Source organism: Lissotriton helveticus, chromosome 3_1 (genome assembly GCF_964261635.1).
Source record: "Lissotriton helveticus chromosome 3_1, aLisHel1.1, whole genome shotgun sequence".
NCBI classification, from domain to species: Eukaryota; Metazoa; Chordata; class Amphibia; order Caudata; family Salamandridae; genus Lissotriton; species Lissotriton helveticus.
Window position 1 is genome coordinate 744,014,649 of NC_136061.1, and position 21,548 is coordinate 744,036,196.

General features: G+C 51.9%; 1 protein-coding gene and 1 pseudogene across 4 annotated transcripts in view; both read right to left on the reverse strand.

Moving 5' to 3' along the window:
* USP47 (ubiquitin specific peptidase 47) overlaps positions 1-21,548 on the reverse strand; it is a 1,403,284-nt gene that overhangs the window by 1,034,756 nt on the left and 346,980 nt on the right. The gene's annotated exons all lie outside the window — the stretch shown is intronic.
* On the reverse strand, positions 582-1,813 carry LOC144825300 (exocyst complex component 2 pseudogene; annotated as a pseudogene).

Sequence of the window (21,548 nt, forward strand, 5' to 3'; positions counted from 1 at the left end):
GTTACAACTTGGCACTGGGACCCCCAATGGCAGCACTTTGACATGAGCAGGGCATGAATAACATTGAAGCTGTTGCAGCACTACAGTCAACCTTTTGGTATCGAATATGGTACATACCAAATGTATTAACATACCTCAAGGCAATTTGTGAACTTTGGGAAGGTATCAATTCTCATACGCTACTGTGGTTGGCAATTCGTAAACTATGGGAAGGTAGCAATTCTCATACGCTACCGTGGTTTAAACATACTGCAAGTACTTAGTAGGTCTAGCCTAGCGACGCAGCACAGGTGCTGTCGCCTTGGCGAGATCTATTGTCATCGGTTTGTGTTTGGATGGGGGACAGGAGCTGTACACTCGCCCGGACAAGCGATGTGCACGTTCACGGCTCCGGCCGGCTCAAGGGTGCTACTCTCCTCACCTCACGCGCCCAGACAGGCATTGTGCACGTTCACGGCTCCGGACGGCTCGGGCGCACTGCTCTCCTCCCCTCACGGGCTGTGCTCTCACCCAGACAGGCGATGTGCACGTGCATGGCTCCAGCCAGCTCGAACGCACTGTTCTCCTCCTCAAGCTTCATCTCAAGCTGACTGAATGCTGCTGCCTCCTTTCAGAGAAGCTGTCTGGCTGAGTCGGCCTATCGGAGAAAGGCGCCCTTCGCTGTCCAGGTCAAGCATTGGACTGTGCACCACTAGATTTCCTCTCTGTTCCTTAATATAGCCATCTTTGCAGGTGTGCATTAGATGGAGAATCCACTTGTGCTTGGCACTGATGCACTGCCAGGCTGGGTCTCCAACTCCGTGCAGATCTGAAAGATATCTTATATAATGCTTCTGGTCCTGTAACGTGGATGGAGTCTCTAGCAACCTATCCAGCAGACGCTGTCTTAATGCTTCGATCCGGGTTTCAACTTCTGCATAAACTTTCTTAAAATACCTGCACCTCAGTGTTCCCAAAGAGTGATTTGGCTTTCTCTTAGTCATTAATGACCACATCGTAAATCCCCCTTTGGAATATTTTTTTCAAATTTCAGTGGGAGATTGAAAAGAAATTTAAAACGCTCGAGCACATTTAGTGCATTTCTTGTAGAATGTGCTTTGTCTTTGCGGCCTAGCACTTCCTGGATTAGTATATCTGCAGTATTGCTTGCTCGGTTGAGCACATTCTCCAGTTTCTGCGTCATCGAACCTTCCACTTTCATAGTTCTGTCAGCTTAGAGTTTCTGATGTATGGCTGACAAGGCATCCTGTGCTTCAAAGAAAGTGCTCAGACTTCCTTTCACATTTGCCAGGTTACCCTGGTTTTTCTTGTTGGACTGCTTCCTTAGGTTGTTAGCTGCTATTCGGAGCTGATCAAAGCTTGTTGAGGGGTGATTTTCTATCCGGTAGAAGTAGCAGAGAAACTTTCACTTGTAAAATCTTCATTCAGTCCATGAAACAGGGCTTCTAAATCTTTATGTGGAACCTTTCTCTAGTCTATCTCAATACCAAGAGGATTAGCTGGATGTAGGGAGAGGGGAAATCCCTTTAATTCTGTCAGTACGCATGTCATAATAATTCATTTCTTCAACCCAGACGGCAGACTGATCCAAATTACCTATCCGTTCAGGTACAGTAGATGTTCCTTTTCCTCCTGACATACTGGCAGACATCCATTCTGCGATCAGTAAGCAGTTGTGTCCACAAATTGTTAAACGTATGAGATCTTCTGTCGCAGTGCCCAAGTTCTCGCCTTGAATGGTAACCTTTGTCTATGAAATGCCCTTGTTGGGGAAGATGCCAGTCACCAGTGGGGGTAGGTGGCCACGAGACATGGCAGTTGTCATGATTTTCTGTTTTCCAATCCCTTAACCAATAAGGCATGTCCGTTAACCGCAGCCTAGCATGCACGGCTCATTGTTGATATTTTGACGGATGTCATCTGTTCAACACTGCTCTCCTACCTTCACGTTGCCTATGTTTGCTCACACTCTGTCCCCGTAGCTAGCCTTGCAGCCTGACATAAGGCCGATCCAGAGCTCCATGTGCACTGGGGTGGCGAGGGCTTTGCTGTTTGTAGCTGGGCCGGGCTGTTTGATGGTTGTAACCGGGGGTGTGCGCCGCTCTCCCACCCAGAACCGTTGAACAGATTAGTGACAGTGATGTGGCGTTGCGTGAGAGTGAGTGAGTGAGTGAGTGTGGCCGGAGGGCTGCTTGTTCTAAATGTGATCATTATGACTTGGGAAAAGCATGCCACTTCAGAGTCTAGGACATTAATACAAGGTATACATAAAAGCACAGTGGTCAGGCGATATCGAGATGGCACGCAGTTACAAGTATTTACCTCATTTCATGCATGTCATTTAGTTCATAAATGCTTAGTGGAAGCCTGCAGTCTTTTCATTTCTCGACCTCTGGCTTTTTTCGGAGCCGCAACAATTTGCGCAGTTTATATTTTTGGCATATTTACACCTCTGAACGTAAATTTTTTTCTTTACTATTCACAAAAAGCCTGCACTGCAACTTTAGAACTTTCCTGATGCGCAGTACCACTGCCAAAATGTGAATACAACTAATAGCTTTAGAGTTTATTAAGCATTTTAAAAAGAGATTAACATTTTGTGGGATTGAAGGGCATAAGTGTTGCTGGGCTTCTGGTTCACAAACGCTGATAATGGTTCAAGTACCAATGTCAATCATGGTGTCTCTTCTCTGTGTATTTTACATCATGGATGTCCGATGTCATGACTGGACGCGCTACACTGACACAGATTTCTTCTGGTCTGGTCGTTTGCAACAGCAAAATTAAATTATTTTGATGTGCAGGTAAAAGGTGCGCCGAGGTGTGTCCTTGATGCTGGCAATCTCCTACATTTTTGTCATTCTGGTGGTTGCTGTTGCCAGGATACTGTACGGGTCTAGTTGTGATGAGTCTATGCTTACAGTGAATTACATCGAGTCTCCATTTAAGTGCTCATGTCTTTTAATCACTACAATTTTTACTTGAAATTAGCTAGATATTGGCGGCGTGGCCAGGCATTGAGTCAAGCTGGCCACGTAAAGCGTAGCTCCGCGACCGGCCCCGTCCACACGTCTATCCTGATACAGATCCAGCCCGTCCGACAGCAGTCCTGCATGTCGGAACAGCAGCAGTCGTGAACCCGCCAACCTTGGTTAGTCTCCGACGCGGAGACCGAAGCTACAGCCGTTGCAGAGGTGCGGCCTACCCACGGAGCTCACGCCAAAACCCACAGTGCGAATGGAAGTCCTTTTCCCCATTGGGGGTCTGGGGCCCGATCAACCCGGCTGCGGATGGTGACTGCGCATAAGTGCCCTGGACGGTGTGAGGAGACCCGTAATGCGTGCCGGATTGGCACCTGAGGTACTACAAAAGGCCCCATCGCATCACTTGGCCCTGTCGTGCCCTGCCCTCCCCCCACATTGCATGCAGTAATCGGCAGCCGCGCCAGCTGAACGCGGCCTCTTGGGGACACCCAGCTGCGCTGGCATTGCGCCCCGCGGTGCCCCGATATTCCAGAGGGAGCATGGGCGGGTCATTAGAATCCCTACATCGCTATCGGAGGAGAAGAAAGGCCCACCACCACAGAGGGGAAGAGGCCCGCAGCCTGGCACAGGAAGCATAGCAAGCATAGGGTCCCGAAACGACCGGGGCAGTTTCTGGCACCGCCATCACCCTTACAACCGGCACGGGGGTATATCTTTCACCAGTGGGAAGTAGACCTGGAGTGGGCCCATTCGATACCCGCAGTGGCGCATTGGTACTCTCATCACCCAGTCAGTCGTCAGCGTGCTATCGGTGACAGTGTGGCCGCTTGGTCTGGGTGCCCTCAAACAGGCTGGGAGTGGACAGTGAGTGACGCCATGGAGCGCAACAAGGCCGAAGGGGCCTGTGGGTCAAAGGTAACGCAAACCAACAAACTGGACGGATGTACCGTGTCTAAAGAGGTGCAATAGCCCCGGTTGTTCATATACGCAGATCCAGGGGTTCGAGTGAAGAGGAACAGGAGATCTCACTTAAGGACGTGATGGAGGCCATCACCGGTGTCAAGACCTCCTTGGACACAATGGTGATCGACGCTTACCTTATCAGGGCGGACCTGGCGAAACTGAATGAGAAGGTCAAGCAAGTAGAACTTACCACTAGTCTCGTCAGTGATGTTGCCCAGCTTCAGGGGGAAATCCGTGACCTACAGGACTTTTGCAAGCTTACTGACCTCAAGCTGGACGACGAGGGCCGTCTGCGACGCAACAACCTCCGCATCCTGGGTGTTCCGGAAAAATCAGAGGGGCAATCCCCTGATCTCTTTGTCGAGGACCTTATTCCTAAACATCTACAGCCCAAAGGACTCAGTAAGTTCTTCGTTATCGAACGTGCCCACAGGATACCAGGCAGCCGTCCCAAACCGGATGCTCCCCCGCGGCCCATGCTGGCGAGGGTTTGGAACTATCGTGACAGAGACATTATGCTTCAGAACTCCAGGGCGGGGGCACCCCTCTGGTATGAAAACGCGGATATCCCCTTTTTTCCCAGATTTCAAACAGAGGGCACAATGGCAGTCAAATGCGACCTCAGGGAGCGGGGTCTAAAATATTTTATGTTATTCCCGGCCCGTCTTCAGGTTCAGGCGGAGGCGAGAGTGTGGTTTTTTGAACATCTTGAAGTCCCGGCAGAATGGATCGAACGCCGCGGAGAAAGGAGCCCAATTGATCATGGCGGCAGAGATAGTGCGGACAATCAACCAGCCTGAGACTGTAACTTGTTTGAAAACAGAATTTGAACTGAGTAAATGGGGCCTGGAAGGGGGGTTTCTTATTTTGTATTGTTGGGGTTCGCGGACTCAATTGGACCGTAGGTATTTACTTTCATACTGGTGTACATTTGACCTGTTCGGAGTAGGGAAATGAGTGCTTTAATTTCCACCCCTTTTCCTTCCCTTTTCTATCTTGAACCTTTTCTGGGGCGACAGGCACTCTGCAAAGGGAGACAACCTTTACAATGCAACTTTTACTATGTAGTGCCATTACGACGCAACTTTTACAACGCAAACCATTACAACGCATTGCGCTGGGGGGCGCTCTAGGATAGGGAATAGGTTTAATTTACTATCCAACACCTTCCCTACTATCCATGGGGACTGAAGTTGGAATAGTAAATTAAACTATTCACTATCCAGCGCCCCAAAGCACTATGCGTTGTAATGGTATGCGTTGTAAAAGTTGCGTCGTAATGGCATGCGTTGTGAAGTCAGAAAAACAATAAACCAAAAAAAAGAAACTAAATAGGCGCAGATCGAAATAAGGACTTGGAAGATGAGTAGTATCTAATGGGATATTTTCTAGACGAAAAATGAGATCTCTGTTTTAATGTAGCAATAAAAGAACATGCAGATTTTTATTTGTGCGCTCGCCACAGCGAGCGATCTGTTTTCCATTATCACGCCCGTATCTTGCCACAATAATTGAAAACAGATGCGGCGTGCGGGTAACGCAACAGGAAGGAGGGGGCCGCTCATGGAAGCTTTTATCAGCGCCGCGCGCCTCTCTCCAGACTCCCCTGCATTCCAGAGAGGCGCGCGACGCGATCCGGTCTGCATTGGCATGCCGTGGAGAGAAGACCTGGCCGCGCGCACAACGTTATCCTATGGGGAAACGCTGCGCGCGGCCAGGTCTTGTCTCCCTTCGTCGGTCTCAAACTGCTGAGACAACGACTATAGTTCTCGCTTGCGAGAACGCGCTTTCAGCGCGTTCGTCGTAGGCGAGACCTAAAAAAGTTCTAAATCATGGGTACTCACAAACTTTCTCTCGGGGGCCAAATTTACAGTGTGGTTTGTGGCCGAGGCCAGCACCGGTGGGGGCGGGGACAGTGGGGAGGGGGATGGGGCTAGAGCAACAAAAAACGATGGGCATGAGGTTGAACACATGCCCCTGCAGCGGACGCCTTCGTCCACTGAGCCACCAGACCAGGCATACACACATCTTTCTTTTTTCTTCTCCCTCTCCCTCTCCCTCTCCCTCTCTCCCTCCCTCCCTCCCTCCCTCCGTCCGTCTCCCTCCGTCTCCCTCCCTCTCTCTTTCTCTGTTTCACTCCCTCTCTCTACCTCTCTCCCTCTCTCTCTCTGTGGGAGCTCTGTCTCACTCACTCTATCCGTCTCTTTCTGTCTGTCTCTCTCTCTCTCCCTGTCTCCCTCCCTCTCCCTGTGTCTCCCTCCATCTGACAGTCTACCTCCCTGTGTCTCCCTCCCTCTGACAGTCTACCTCCCTGTGTCTCCCTCCCTCTGACAGTCTACCTCCCTGTGTCTCCCTCCCTCTGACAGTCTACCTCCCTGTGTCTCCCTCCCTCTGACAGTCTACATCCCTGTGTCTCCCTCCCTCTGACAGTCTACCTCCCTGTGTCTCCCTCCCTCTGACAGTCTACCTCCCTGTGTCTCCCTCCCTCTGACAGTCTACCTCCCTGTGTCTCCCTCCCTCTGACAGTCTACCTCCCTGTGTCTCCCTCCCTCTGTCTACCTCCCTCTGACAGTCTACCTCCCTGTGTCTCCCTCCCTCTGACAGTCTACCTCCCTGTGTCTCCGTCCGTCTCCCTCTCTCTCCGTCTGTCGCCCTCCCTCCCTCTGTCGCCCTCCCTCCCTCCGTCACCCACTCCCTCCGTCACCCGCTCCCTCCGTCACCCGCTCCCTCCGTCACCCGCTCCCTCCGTCACCCGCTCCCTCCGTCACCCGCTCCCTCCGTCTCCCGCTCCCTCCGTCTCCCGCTCCCTCCGTCTCCCGCTCCCTCCGTCTCCCGCTCCCTCCGTCTCCCGCTCCCTCAGTCTCCCGCTCCCTCAGTCTCCCGCTCCCTCAGTCTCCCTCTCCCTCAGTCTCCCTCTCCCTCAGTCTCCCTCTCTCTCTGTCTCCCTCATTCTGTCTCTCTCTCTCTCTCTGTCTCCCTCCCGCTGTCACCCTCTGTCTCCCTCCCTCTGTCTCTCTTCCTCTCCCTCCCTCTGTCTCTCTTCCTCTCCCTCCCTCTGTCTCTTTTCCTCTCCCTCCCTCTGTCTCTCTTCCTCTCCCTCCCTCTGTCTATCTTCCTCTCCCTCTCTGTCTTAGTCTCTGCCTCTATCGTCTGTCCCTGTCTCTACCTATGTCTGTCTGTCCCTGTCTCTATCGGTCCCCGTTTCCCTCCTTTTGTCTCCATCTCCATCTCCGGCTGTCTCTGCCTATCTGCCCCTGTCCATGTCCATTTCTCTGCACCCATCTTTCTGTCTCTGTCTCTATCTCTGTCTGTCTCTCCCGCTCTCTCTCTCTCTCTGTCCGTCTCCCTCTGTCCGTCTCCCTCCCTTTCTCTCCCTCCGTCTCCCTCCCTCCGTCTCCCTCCCTCCGTCTCCCTCCCTCCGTCTCCCTCCCTCCGTCTCCCTCCCTCCGTCTCCCTCCCTCTGCCTCCCTCCCTCCGTCTCCCTCCCTCTGCCTCCTTCCCTCCGTCTCCCTCTCTCTACCTCTGTCTCCCTCTCTCTGTGTCCCTCCCTCTCACTCCCTCTGTCACCCTTTGTCTCCCTCCCTCTCTCTCTGTCTCACTCTCTGTCAGTCTTAGTCTCTGCTTCTGTCTGTCCCTGTCTCTATCTGTCCCAGTCTGTCCCTGTTTCCCTCCCTCTGTCTCCCTCTCCGTCTCTGTCCATCTCTGCCTGTCTGCTCCTGTCCCGGTCTCTGCCTCCATCTGTCTCTGTCTCCCTCCCTCTCTGTGTCTCTCTCCCTCCCTCATCCATTCAGTCTCCCTCCCTCTCTGTGTCTCTCTCCCTCCCTCATTCATTCAGTCTCCCTCCCTCATTCAGTCTCCCTCCCTCCCTCTGTCTCTCTCCCTCCCTCTGTCTCTCTCCCTCCCCCTGTCTCTCTCCCTCCCCCTGTCTCTCTCCCTCCCTACCTCCCTCTCCCTCTCCCTCCCTCTCCCTCTCTCGCCGTCTCCCTCTCTCGCCGTCTCCCCCTCTCTCGCCGTCTCCCTCTCTCTCGCCGTCTCCCTCTCTCTCTCTCCGTCTCCCTCTCTCTCTCTCCGTCTCTCCGTCTCTCCCTCTCTCCGTCTCTCCCTCTCTCCGTCTCTCCCTCTCTCCGTCTCTCCCTCTCTCCCTCTCTCCGTCTCTCCCTCTCTCCGTCTCTCCCTCTCTCCGTCTCTCCCTCTCTCCGTCTCTCCGTCTCTCCCTCTCTCCGTCTCTCCGTCTCTCCCTCTCTCCGTCTCTCCCTCTCTCCGTCTCTCCGTCTCTCCCTCTCTCCCTCTCTCCGTCTCTCCCTCTCTCCGTCTCTCCCTCTCTCCGTCTCTCCCTCTCTCCGTCTCTCCCTCTCTCCGTCTCTCCCCGTCTCCCTCTCTCTCTCTCCGTCTCCCTCCGCCTGTCACCCTCCGCCTGTCACCCTCCGCCTGTCACCCTCCGCCTGTCACCCTCCGCCTGTCACCCTCCGCCTGTCACCCTCCGCCTGTCACCCTCCGCCTGTCACCCTCCGCCTGTCACCCTCCGCCTGTCACCCTCTGTCTACTTCACAGGTCTTTAAAAGACCATTTACTTGTTAATGAGGCTTTGTTGTAAATCACCCGGCCCCCATAGAGCAGTGTCTGGCAGCGCTGCTGCGGCGGTGTTTGCTGACACATTCATAAAAAAATTAAAAAAACACAGGTAAGATGTCTGCAAGGTATGTTAAAGGCAGACGGCCCCTTGTCATTCTTTATGTGATGATCAGCAGCAGACAGAATGACAATGGGCCTGTCCACAGTCTGCTTGAGGTCTTGGAGGGGCTGCTGCAGCCTCTAGAGTTCAAAGAGAAGTGCGAGAGACCCCAAGAGAGAGAACATTTAACCTCCTGGGGCTTCTCCAAGGGGGACAGCACAGCCTGCTGCAATTGTGAAAATTAAGGGGACAAAGGGCATCCGTAAAAGAAATGTTGACGGCCTCCCTGCTCAGAACACATGCGCGTCCACTACAGCAATGTGCGATGCCTAATACCACATTGTCACTGGTAGGGTGACCAACTGGCATGTGTGCAAATTCAGGACAGTGGGTGTAAAAATTTAGGACAAAGGGTCAAAATTCAGGACAAAAATTCAGGACAGGAGGTCAAAATTCAGGACAAAAGGTACGTTTTACAGACACATCAGAGAAGGTTGCGCAATAGTATATAAGTAAGTAAATAGACAACTACTAAAGTAAAAGTGAAAATAAGTTTATATTAAGTTGAGACAATTGTGCACTTCATGGCTTGTCAGTATGTGCGCAGCTCTAAGCAAATGTGCAGCACTTTTTGTGGTAAGAAAACCGCCCCCACCATTCCAGCTCCCAGTGAAAACACCTGATGCCCGGTCCAGCCACCCTCCAATGGTGCCCCTCATCTTCACATAGACCCTCTCTCATGTGTATTTAATTTCTTCTATAGTGCTACTCATCCCAAGTATGTGGGACAGAGTGTTGGAGTGCGTTACAACACACACATATTATATAGAGACAATCACTCATATAAATGTGAAAGCCAATGTACAGGAAATGTTGCTTGAGATAATGGGGCTTACAATGTGTGCCCATCCATGTCCATATTCATCCATTACAAACCTATCCATCACATATCCTTCCATCCATCATTTCACTCATCCATCCCTCAATCCACCCTTTTACTCATCACTCATCCATCCATCCTTTCACCCTATCCATCCGTACACTCATCCATCCACTCTTCCACCCATCCGTCCATTCACTCATCCATCCATTTACCTATCCAGCCATCCTTTCACTTACTCATTCATCCATCCATCCAGTCACTCATCCTTCCACCCATTCACCCGTTCAGTCATTCATTACATCCCCCTTTCTCTTTCAATTCCCCTCTCACTTAGCCATCCATCCTTCCATCCATCCACCCATCCATCCATCTACTCATACACTCATGAATTTATCCATTGACCCTATCATTCATCCATCCTTTCACTCATCCATCCACCCTTTCACTCCTTCACTCATCTACCCATCCTTTTGTCCATCTACCCCGCCCTTTCACTCACTCATCCAGCCTTACATCCGCCCTTTCACTCTCATCCAGCCTTACATCCACCCTTTCACTCATCCATCCACCCTTTCACTTTTCAACTCATCCATCCACCCTTTCACTTTTCAACTCATCAATCCACCCTTTTACTTATCAATACATCAATTCATTCATCATTTCACTCATCCATCCACCCATTCACTCGCCCGTCATCCACCCTTTCACTCTTCCATCCATCCATCATTTCACTCATCTATCCAGCCATCCATCCATCCACCCATCCCTTCACTTCCTTACTCACTCACCTTTTCACATTAATTATGAGACCCATCAAGAAGTCCATCCTCGCTGTAGTTCCTAAAGCAAGGTGTGGGGTAGGGCAAGGTTCACTATGCCCCTGCACATAGACAATCTGAAAAAGTGAAAGGCATGAGTCATGCATGATGCACAGTGCCTGGACGTGGGGCGACTGACATGGTGTTGTTTCCGGAGCTTTAAGTGGGATGTAAAAACTAGGGGGGTCTCTCCAAAAGGGTATTTAATGTAATAAAATGTGCGGCTTAAAACAACACAAGCAAAAAATCTGTGCTTAATATAATGTGCCGCCAGACTGGTATTTTTGTTGCTTCTGTCATTGCATCCAGATATATAATACAACAAGTAACGTTACACCTACAACAAGCCAGGACTATTGGCTTTGTCAATGATTGTTAGTTGCATAAAATAAAAAAGCAACCCTGGCTGCTATACTATAACTATATTCCTTTCCTTTGAACTTCTTTCACCGCCTTCTTTTGCTTAACTGGATTCTCACCTAGCAGCAGCATGGGCGTTTTTGCACATCCATGTGACCCTGGACTGAGGCTGGAGGAGACCACCACATGCTGTGCCAGCCCAGACTGACCCATTGTCATTCTCTATGTGGCAATCAGCCCCACACAGAATGACAATGGGCAGGGGTGGGGCTGCTCTTGGGCTCAGAGGAGTGCGAGGCGGCCCCATCAGGGAGTGGAGGCCTTTTACAGGGGAACAGCTCTTTTCCCTGCAATGCTTAAAATTACGGACAAAAGGCATCCATAAAAAGGATCCTCACGGACAACAAACGGAAGTGAGGTCCAATTTATCGACTGTCCGTGAAATTTACTGACGGTTGGTCACCCTAGTCACTGGGCCAGCACCTGACGGACTGGCGATCGGGGGGTGGGGGGGTGGAGGCAAGCGCTCCCCCTTGCCCACCCCCTGCGGACGCCCATGGCGTAAGTAACAGAGCTGTACACTGCTCAGTAGAGCCCGATGGCGGAAGAAAACAATCTGAGGTGAAGTCAATGTCCTGATGCATTGTAGACCAGGGGTAAAATCACAACAGGTCTTGTGACTCCAACATCTTCAAAGATAAACAAGTTGCAAACGTTCAGACCCAACACTGGGTGGCAGAGCATATGTATCAACAGCCACTAAAAAAACATATACTACATAGAACACCAGAGAGAACAGCATGTGTTCCTTAATCTAGCCAAGTCCCCTTAAATTAATAGCTGAGAACCCATCACAGAAAAGGTGATGTGAGGAATGATTGCAAATAGTCTAAACACTGGCAAATACTCTAGGTAGTATTCCAACCTATAGTTTTCCCCCACTATGCCCCTCTAGACAAATGTTGCCTTATACAAAATCAATCAATCATTTGTAAAGCGCACTACATACCCGCAAGGGTCTCAAGGCGCTTTGGGGGGTGGGGCACTACTGATCGAACAGCCAGTTCTTGAGTATCCTCCTGAAGGTCAGCAGGTCTTGGGTCTGTCGTAGGCTCAGTGGGAGGGTGTTCCATGTCTTGGCGGCGAGGTGGGAGAAGGATCTCCCACCGGTGGTTGTTCTTTGGATACGCGGGACGGTGGCAAGTGAGAGGTCGGCGTAGCGTAGCTGGTGGTTTGGGATGTAGAAGGAGAGCCGCCTGTTGAGGTACGCTGGGCCGGTCTTGTTGGGTGCCTTGTGTGAGGAGCTTGAAGAATATCCTCTTGTTGACGGGGAGCCAGTGCAGGTTTCTCAGGTGGGGGGCGTGATGTGGCCGTGGCGTGGTATGTCGAGGATCAGTCATGCCGAGGCGTTTTGGATGAGTTGTAGTAGTTTGATGAGCTTGGTCGGGGCTCCCGCGTAGAGGGTGTTTCCGTAATCGAGTATGCTGCTGACGAGGGCCTGGGTGACTGTCTTTCTTGTATCTGACGGGATACATCTGTAGATCTTGCGGAGCATGCGGAGGGTGTTGAAGCAGGAGGAGGAGACGACGTTGACTTGCTTGGTCATTGAGAGCGTTGAGTCGAGGATGATTCCCAGGTTGCGTGCATGGTCGGTGGGTGTCGGGGCTGCCCCCAGTGCCACCAGGAGTCGTCCCAGGCTGAAGGGTAGGAGCCGATGATGAGGACCTCCGTCTTGTCAGAGTTCAGCTTCAGGCGGCTGATCTTCATCCAGTCGGCGACGGCCTTCATTCCTTCGTGGAGGTTGGCTTTGGCGGTGATGGGGTCCTTTGTGAGGGAAAGGATCAGCTGAGTGTCGTCGACATAGGAGATTATGTTGAGGTTGTGCTGTTGGGCTACGTGTGCGAGCGGGGCCATGTAAATGTTGAACAGAATCGGGCTGAGGGAGGATCCCTGGGGTACGCCGCAGATGATCTCGGAGGCTTTGGAACGGAATGGGGGGAAACGGACGCTCTGGGTTCTGCCGGAGAGGAAGGAGGTGGCCCAATCCAAAGCCTCGTCTCGGATCCCTGCGGCGTGGAGGCGTGGGCATAGTGTGCGGTGGCAGACGGTGTCGAAGGCGGCAGAGAGGTCTAGGTGGATGAGTGCTGCGGTCTTGCTGTTGTCCGAAGGTTCCGGATGTCATCAGTGGTGGCGATGAGGGCAGTCTCGGTGCTGTTGTTGCTGCGGAACCCTGACTGGGAAGGGTCCAGCATTCTGTTTTGTTCGAGGTATTGGGTTAGCTGTCTATTGACGGTTTTCTCAATGACCTGGGCCGGGAAGGGGAGCAGAGAGATGGGCCGGAAGGTCTTGATGTCTCTTGGGTCTGCCTTAGGTTTTTTGAGTAGGGCGTTGATCTCAGCGTGTTTCCAGATCTCTGAAAAGGTTGCCGTCTCGAGAGAGAGATTGATGACGTTGCGCAGGTGGGGTGCGATGGAGCTGCTTGCTCTGTTGAAGACGTGGTGAGAGAATGGGTCTGATGGAGAGCTAGAGTGGATTGTGCGCATGGTCTTGATGGTGTCATCGATGCTCATGCTGGCCCAGGCTAGCAGGGGGTCGTGGTCGATGGTGTGCGGAGGGTCTGTTGTGTTGCTGTCTGTTGGGGCTGTTGAAGCTGTTGAAGCTGTTGTGGATGTCTGCTATCTTGCGGTGGAAGAAGGTGGCGAGGGAGTCGCACATGGCTTGCGACGGCGGGATGTTGGTGTTGGGGTTGGAGAGTTCCTTCACGATGTTGAAGAGCTCCATGCTATTGTGTGTGTTGTTGTACGAGGCAGTATTTGAAGGAGGTCCTCTTGGCCGCCCTGATGAGGTGGTGGTGCTGGTGGTTGCGGATGGCGTCTTTCTGTGCTGCGAGGCTGTCCAGAGTTTTTTCACTGTGCCATTTCTTCTCTAGTTTCATGCAGGCTTGCTTGGAGGCTAGGAGTTTTTTTTTTTAAGAAAAAAAAAAAGCGATGTCTATGTGGTGGCGCTGCAAATAGCTTAAGACTTTCCTAACCTTGCGGTGGTCATTCAGGCCTCGCACATTCCAAGTGATAGCTCTGAGTTTGGGTGTGTGTGCAGTGTTGCTTGCATTAGCCCTGTCAGCCATTGAGGTATGGCGGGTGCATATTAAGAGTGATTGTCATTGTTGTGCCCAGTGTCCGCTGTATGTCTAGAGTCAGAAACCGTACCCCCCCCCCTTCGCTCCACAAACTGTCCCACCCCAAGAACCCCAAATCCCCCCTCCCACAGCAGACCAACCCCAACAAGGCCTTGATGAGTATCCCCCTCTCCTCAGGTTCCCAACTGAGTCCCCAACTGTTAAATTCCCTTTCGGGCATTCAAGATGCATTGCACGCGGGGGCCGAGGTTGCCAGGCAGCCATCAAATGTGTTGGTTTCATCCCTGCCGACAACTTCACTCCAAATCCCCCGCCGCACCCTGCAATTACATCAGCTTGCATGTGTTTACCAACATTGAGTGTCAAGAATATCAGTTGTGCCCTAACAGCACCGCTCAGCTACTGTCACTCGCGGGGAACATCCTTTACAACGCAACTTTTACAACGCACTACCATTACGACGCAACTTTTAAAACGCATGTCATTACAACGCATTGCGCTGGGGGGCGCTCTAGGATAGGGAATATATTTAATTTACTATCCAACACCTTCCCTACTATCCACGGGGACTGGAGTTGGAATAGTAAATTAAACTATTCACTATCCAGCACCCTAAAGCGCTATGCGTTGTAACAGCATGCGTTGTAAAAACTGCGATGTAAAGGTAGGCGTTGTAAAAGTATGCGTTGTAACGTCATACATCCGTCACTCGCCATCCGCGCTGTCCCGGCACCCGCCCAGGCCTACTAGCAAATAACAGCCCACCTGGGTCCTCCACCACCAGACTTACAGTTCAGTTGAGTCTCACCAATAAGAAGGGCGATCGAGGAATCAAGGTTTCTACAGAGGCGCCCCACTGACTCTCGGCCCGTAGGGCGTGACATCAGTCCAATGTAGTGGTCCCATCTGGTTTGGCCCAGTCCACTGCAATCTTGCAGAGATGAGCTTCACCGCATGTCAGTTGCGTTACCACTCTATTCTTGCTTATCGAGCTGACTTTGTCGGTCTTCGTAGTCCACCTGGCCATCGGAGTCTGTGCGACGTGTCCTGGACCATCCTTTCAGCGCTTGCTGGAGTGCTTTCGGGTCTGTAAAGAAATGGGAGTGCCCCTGTCGGTTAACTTGTAGTTTTGCCGGATACAGCATGGCATAATCCAGTCCAAGATCGCGAAGCTTTCTTTTGTAGGGGGCAAAGTGTTTACGTGCCTCTTGCACTCTCGCCGTGAAGTCAGGATATAGGGAGATTTCGGAGCCCTCAAATTGCAATGTCTTTCTGTCTCTAGCGGCCCGGAGGGCAGCGTCTCTATCTCTATAATTGAGAAGCTTGGCGATGATGGGACGCGGCGGTGCTCCTGGGCGAGATCGTGGGCCAAGCGAGCGGTGCGCGCGTTCCACTATGTACATTGGCGAAAAAATTGCCTCTCCCAGCAAGGTGACGAGGAGCTTTTACACAAATCTTTCCATAACGGCAGTTTGTGTCATCTCTGGAACGCCCGTGCTGCATATGTTAGAGCGTCTCGATCGCGCCTCCAAATCTTCTGTCTTCTCTTGAAGAGTTTGCATGAGTTTCCCTAGCTTCTTGTGATCGGTATCCAGTTCCGTTTGCGCCTCCTCGACCTCGGTTAGGCGTTGTTCCGACATATCCAGGCGCTCCGCATGTTTGTCAATGCGCTCCGCCATGCGATCCATCTGGTAGGTGAGTGAGTCTATTTTGGAGCCGATCGACGCCATGCTGTCCTGCAGGCCCTTTTCCATGGCCAGCAGCATATTTTTAATGTCAGAGTAGTCCGTATTTGCCACTCCGCCTACCGAGTTGGTTACCTCCGTCTCTGGGATGTCCGAGGATTTACGCGTCGCTGCTCAAATGGGAGTCTGGTCTGGGTTTTATCGCCTTTTCCCATGTCAGTGTCCTGCTGCGCAGTCTTCTCTAGCTAGCTGGGCCTCAATACGGTGCTGGGGCAGGTTGACTGCGGGAGTGCAACGCCGTCGCAGTGTCCAGCAGGGCGTCAGGTGCAGAATTCCCTCCAGAGCGTTCCCTGGTGTCCCGCTGGTTCAGAGCACCTCAACCCAATTGCTGCGCTACAGGTGATCCCAAACAGGGTCCAGCCGCAGTGGTGTGGGCGCTGCGACCACTGTGCTGTCCGCCCCTTGCTCCGTCAAGCCTGCACGGAGGGGGGGAGAGGAAGGGGGGGTGGGGAGAGCCTTCACTCGCTCTCCGCTTCAACACCGCACCTGCTATCAATACCGGGCAGGCGACCTGTGGGGTGTGCAGCTGTGGTCGCCGCCAATCTGTCGCAATACCTGCCGTCAGGCCTCCAGATTACCGTCTTTGGCTGCCTGATGTAGCAATGCGGCAGCTGTGCCTCGCGTGAAGAAAGGGCGCTCTAAGGCAAGTGTCACTGGTCCCTCTGTGTTGCTGCCCCGGTCCTGCGGGGGCCCCCCTCGCTGCAGGACTCACTTCTGTGTTTCTCCCCAGTCTTTGCCACCCTCAGAGACCCTGGCAAGATGGACCGGAGTGCCCCACCAGTAGCGCAAATGCGCCTTAGAGAAGGGCCCACTATGCCCAGCAGCTGACCAGGCGTACTCGACTGCGGGGGGGTGGGGGTGAGAGGTCTGGTGTAATGTGCCTCACCCCTTTCCGATATTCGGGCCTTCCCGCTCCTCGCACCTGGGCTGCAGACGACACCGACCCAAGCCGCCTCGCAGGGTCGCACGTCGCAGCACGCAGACCGGCCTCTCAATCACTCGGGGACGCGGCTCGCGGCCTTCCCTGCTGAAGGATTTCACTTCGCCACCGGAGCAGTCAGCAGCATCTTCGAGCGCAGTCCAGGGCACCGGAGGTTGCCTGGGTGTCGCAGACGTCAGGAACTGTGGTCCGGTGTCAGGGCGCAAGCTGGTGTAGGATTATGCAGGATTTTACTGGGGTAGCGACCTGGAGCCAAGAGATTACTCGTCCGCCATTGCCGCCGGCAAGCTCCGCCCCCTGGAGGCTTCTTCAGCGGGGCGAGGGTGTCGGCGCAGTCCTCGATCCAGCATCTGAGGCTGTGGACAGCGTTGTTGGAGGGTTCGGTGGGTGGGCTGAGAGCGAGGTTTGCGTGTAGTTGGTCTTCGGTGATTTTGCTCCAGCAGCGGCGGGAGACCTGTTAGGTGCGGTGGTGTGTGGTGGACTTCTGGAAGGCGAAGTGGATGCAGCGGTGGTAGGTCCAGAGGAGTTTGGTGGTCTGGCTGACGGAGACGTGCGGGCTTGAGGAGAAGATGGGGTCGAGCGTGTGGCCGGCGGAGTGGGTGTCGTTGTGACGAGTTGCTTCAGTCCGAGGTGAGCGGTCTGGGTTGTGGAGTTGTTGTTGTTGTTCTCAAGGTGAAAGTTCAGGTCTCCGAGGAGGATGTAGTCAGTGGAGTCGCTGAACTGGGGGTGGGGCCTAGGGGGTCGGTAGACAAGGGTGCCTCTGAGGGAGGAGTTAGGGTCTGTGTGGATCTGGAAATGCGTGTGTTCGGCGGTGCTGAGCGCATCGTCGGTGCTAGTCGAGACCCTGATTCTGTTCTTGTGGACGATGGCGATTCCTCCTCCGACTCTGTTGGTGCGGTCTCTGCGGGTGATCTTGTAGCAGTCTGGAATGGTTATGGCGATGTGGGGTGCAGAGGAGTCATTAAACCAGGTCTCTGTCAGGAAGGCGACGTCCAGGGATGTGGTGTCGAGCAGGTCCCGGAGCTCGATGGCATGGTTGCGTGCGGAGCGGGTGTTCAGTAGTATGCATCGGAGGTGGTTGGGGTCTTTCTTGGCGGGTGGTTAGTCGGCTCTGAGGCTGGTGTAGCTGCAGTTCCGGCAGGTGAAGGGGCCTTGTGTGCGTTTCGGGCGGCCTTGAAGCAGGTGTGGCTCCGTCCGGAGTTGAAAGCGTGCAGAGTGCTGGCGTCGTAGTGGCGGCGTTTGTCGTGGCGTCCATGCAGCGGCCAGCATATATGGGGAGGTGGGAGGGAAAGAAGGGCACAAAATCGAGGGAAAAACGTGTAGCACAGAAGGCAAAAGGGCAAAAAAATTAGTGGAACATAAGGCAAAAGGGGCACAAAAACAAGGGAAAAAAGAGTGGCACAGAAACAAGGGAAAAACGAGTAGCACAGAGGGCAGAAGGGCACAAAAAAAACGAGTGGCACAGAGGGCAGAAGGGCACAAAAAACGAGAGGAACAGAAGGCAAAAGGGCACAGAAATACCGGAAAAACGAGTGGCACAGAGGCAAAATACAGAACACAGAAATACAGGGGCAGCAAAGAACAGAAGGCAGAATGGGCAGAGAGGCACGGGGCAGTGAGGGGAACAGAAGGGAAAACCGGGCAGAGACACGGGGCAGTGAGGGGAACAGAAGTGAAAACTGGGCGGAGCATGGGGGCAGCGAAGGGTACAGAAGGAAAGACCGGGCAGAGAGAGCACGGGGACAGCTAGGGAAAGAGGTGTGAAAGAGGTAAGAAAAAGGGGCACCAACCACATACAGGCCGGATGGGAAGACAGACAGACAGCAGTCACGGACACAACAATGAAAATACAGGCAATACAATAAGACCAATATAGCGGAGGGTGAACAAACCTACCTATGGCCTACCACTGGCCACCAGGGATAAGGCGCAGGTGGTAGCCTACGGGTGGTGGAGGGCCTCGAACTTCCGCAGCAGCTGGGGCAGGGACACACAAGCGGTGCTGTGCGGACGGGGAGCGACCTACCTGGTGGGGTCAAGGGTCGCAGGTCTGACCCTGCCCCTCATCTCGAACTGCCAGCTAATGCTTCCTCCTGAAGGGAACACAGTGATGCCAGGAATCCCAGACCTGTTGCGGGCATTGTTAGGCCTTTTCAGTGAGGAATACCCTGGATCCTGTGGTACAGCAGCAAGCGACCCACATCCAGGCACACAGCTGGGTCTAATCTTGAGGCAAAAAAATAATGGGTTGGAATGCTGCCCCGAGTGACTGCCAGGGGCTATTGCAAGAATTCCTCCCATCACTGTTAGAGTTTAATGTAATTGCAGAGAACATCATTGCAAAACTACTTTATAGGGACAGCAATAATAGTGCTTTTTGGCTTAGTCACTATGCTTGCTTATGAAAACTCCTTTGAAAAAGAAGGAAGCAAAATATTACAAACCACAACAAACATTCATATAGAACCGGACTGTCTATAGAATATGACATTTGGATCTGACTGAGAAAAAACAGAAGTAGATACATCTGCAAAGGTAACACACTATATTCAGGTATACTTGAAATATATAATACGAAAACTTAAAAAGAAGAGACAACGCTTGGAATCCCTGAACTTGAAACAATGGACTAAGTGCAAACTTCATTGCGGCATTATCCTATCATTTAATAATAGTTTTAAATATTCTGAAATGGTAGGACTATATATTGTGAAAGTGGATGTGTGCATTCTTTGATGAATAAATATGGCAACACAACTCATAAACTACAGTGTCATTTGAGTAAAGCTCACACGCAGATCCTGGTAAAAAACTTCTTCACAGTGGAACTCTGATCCTCTTGGAAGTTGCCATTTCTGTACACACTTTAATTCCATCTTGTAAAAACAAGAATGGCATGGTGTATAATTTAGTCTATGTGCTTCCTGTTGCAACAATAAAAACAAATGTAAACAAAAACGACTTAAGGAAGAAAATAACTATATTAAAGCCCATTACTCCAACTCTGTTGCACTGTTGTTGCTAAAGGGGAAATACTAGTCCAGAAACCAGCAGTCTGAATTTGACTTACCACGGTGAATAAAATACAGTTAATGACTGTACAAAGAACTTAGTTCCCTGGCTTTGTACCACACCAAACCTAACAGGATTTTATGAATAGGCTATATTCAAACTAAAGTGGCACTAAACAGTTTATTGGTGGCGTTGGTCTGAGGCGGCAAGCGCAGCAGGGTGAACCTCCTGATCCTCAAGCTTTACCCCGTGCAGGGGAGACTTGGTCTTACCGATCTCGAGCTGTACTATCTGGCCTCACTGCTACAACATGGGGCTAAATGGTGCTCAGATGAGGATAATTCAGAGAAGCGAATATTGGCTGGAACCCCAGAGGCAGCACGCCTGCCGTCCATACTACTAGTGGGATCCAGAAAATGCAGAACCTGCCTGTTTGTGGTCCAGCAGGTCAATCAGGCCTGGGGGAGGGCGGTCAGGAGGGTGTTTCGCACACAGCCGTTTTCTAGGAATCTTCCGCTGTTGTGTTTGTCTCTGTTCGCAGACCTCGACCCTGAGGTCTGCCTGATTAGGTGGAGAGAGGGAGGATGAGAGCTGCTAGGGGACCTATACTCTGCGGACAGTTACCTTACATTTCAAGAGGTGCAGGAAGCATTTGGGTGGGCTCTTAGAGGGTTGGAGGGGTCAGTTCTTGCAGTTTGCGGCCCGGACCAGAGTTGAAAGGGAATTGTGGCCAGATTTCCCAACTACACCAAGTGAATCCTATACGCTGGGCGTACTGTCAGACCTTGGCCCCTCCAGATGACTGGTATCTCACATACATCACGCCTTAAGGGAAGACCATCCGCAGGCTACATATCGAGCCCAGACGGTGTTGAGAGGCTGAACTGTCAGGAAGTAGCCTGTAATGCGTGGTTCCATTTGGCACACTTCTGTTCTCCACCACGCATACTTGCCCCCACGGGACTCAGTAAAATGTACCTTACCCACACAAATGATTCTCTGCGCTGCAAAAAAGGAGGTGCAGGCTTCACACACGTTATGGGGCTGTGACAAGCTTACCCAATATTGGCAGGTGGTCCTGGATCACCGGACGTGTGCTACCCGTATTCAGCTTGAGGCAATGATCAAACACGGTTCACTGGACCTTATTCCATACCCTAAGGAATAAAGGGTGTGATATAGGTTTGCCCAACTGGGTCTATTGCTGGCAAAACAGAGTTGCCATCAGGTGGTTTTCTCCCGCCGGGTTCACAATTTTGGCATGGTCCCGGGACCTCGTGGAGTGATCTTGGGGGGAAAAGAAACAGACGAAAGATGTCTGTACCGAAGAGCACTTGGAAGATAATTGTCAAGAGTGGTAGCGCATGATGCAGGACATAACTGAAGAGGGAGGGGAAGCACAGACTGGGACATTGAATGTGGCATCATCAGAGAGGGGAGCACAGCCTGTGGTGAGTGGAGAGGTGAGGCCAGCTGAAATTAGCGAATTTCAAAAAGAGCTGAAGGGGGTACCACTATGGAAGGGTGTGGCACTGGGAGAGTGGGGCTGTGACAGTCTGGGGGCCCGCCTATTGCTAGGATATGGGGGATTGCAAAATGGAATACCTTGTGGTTGGATGGTCCAGGAAGACAGTGATTGAGCCTGAAGAGACCCTCTCCTATGTACAAACGTGATCCTCCTGTTAATGTACCGACATGACCTCACCTGGATTCATGGTCAGTATGCTCGGACACTTGTGCCTAAAAAGGGAGCGACTATCCACTCAAACCTGTAATAAAATGTAATCTGTCGGAAAATCATACTTTTATATTGTGAAACTAAATCCATGAGGATCACTATGGCTATTTTAAACTCCTTAGAAGCTGACAAGCATTAGAAAGAAAACCATTAGTAGTATAGTATGTTAAGGAGCCTATATAACAATAGCCTAATATCCAAATGAAATCTCTCAAACACACAGATAACAGCAGTATTAGCATATGTAACTGTAAAGCCCAATTAAACACTCTTAATAAAGCTAATAGAAATGCAAAT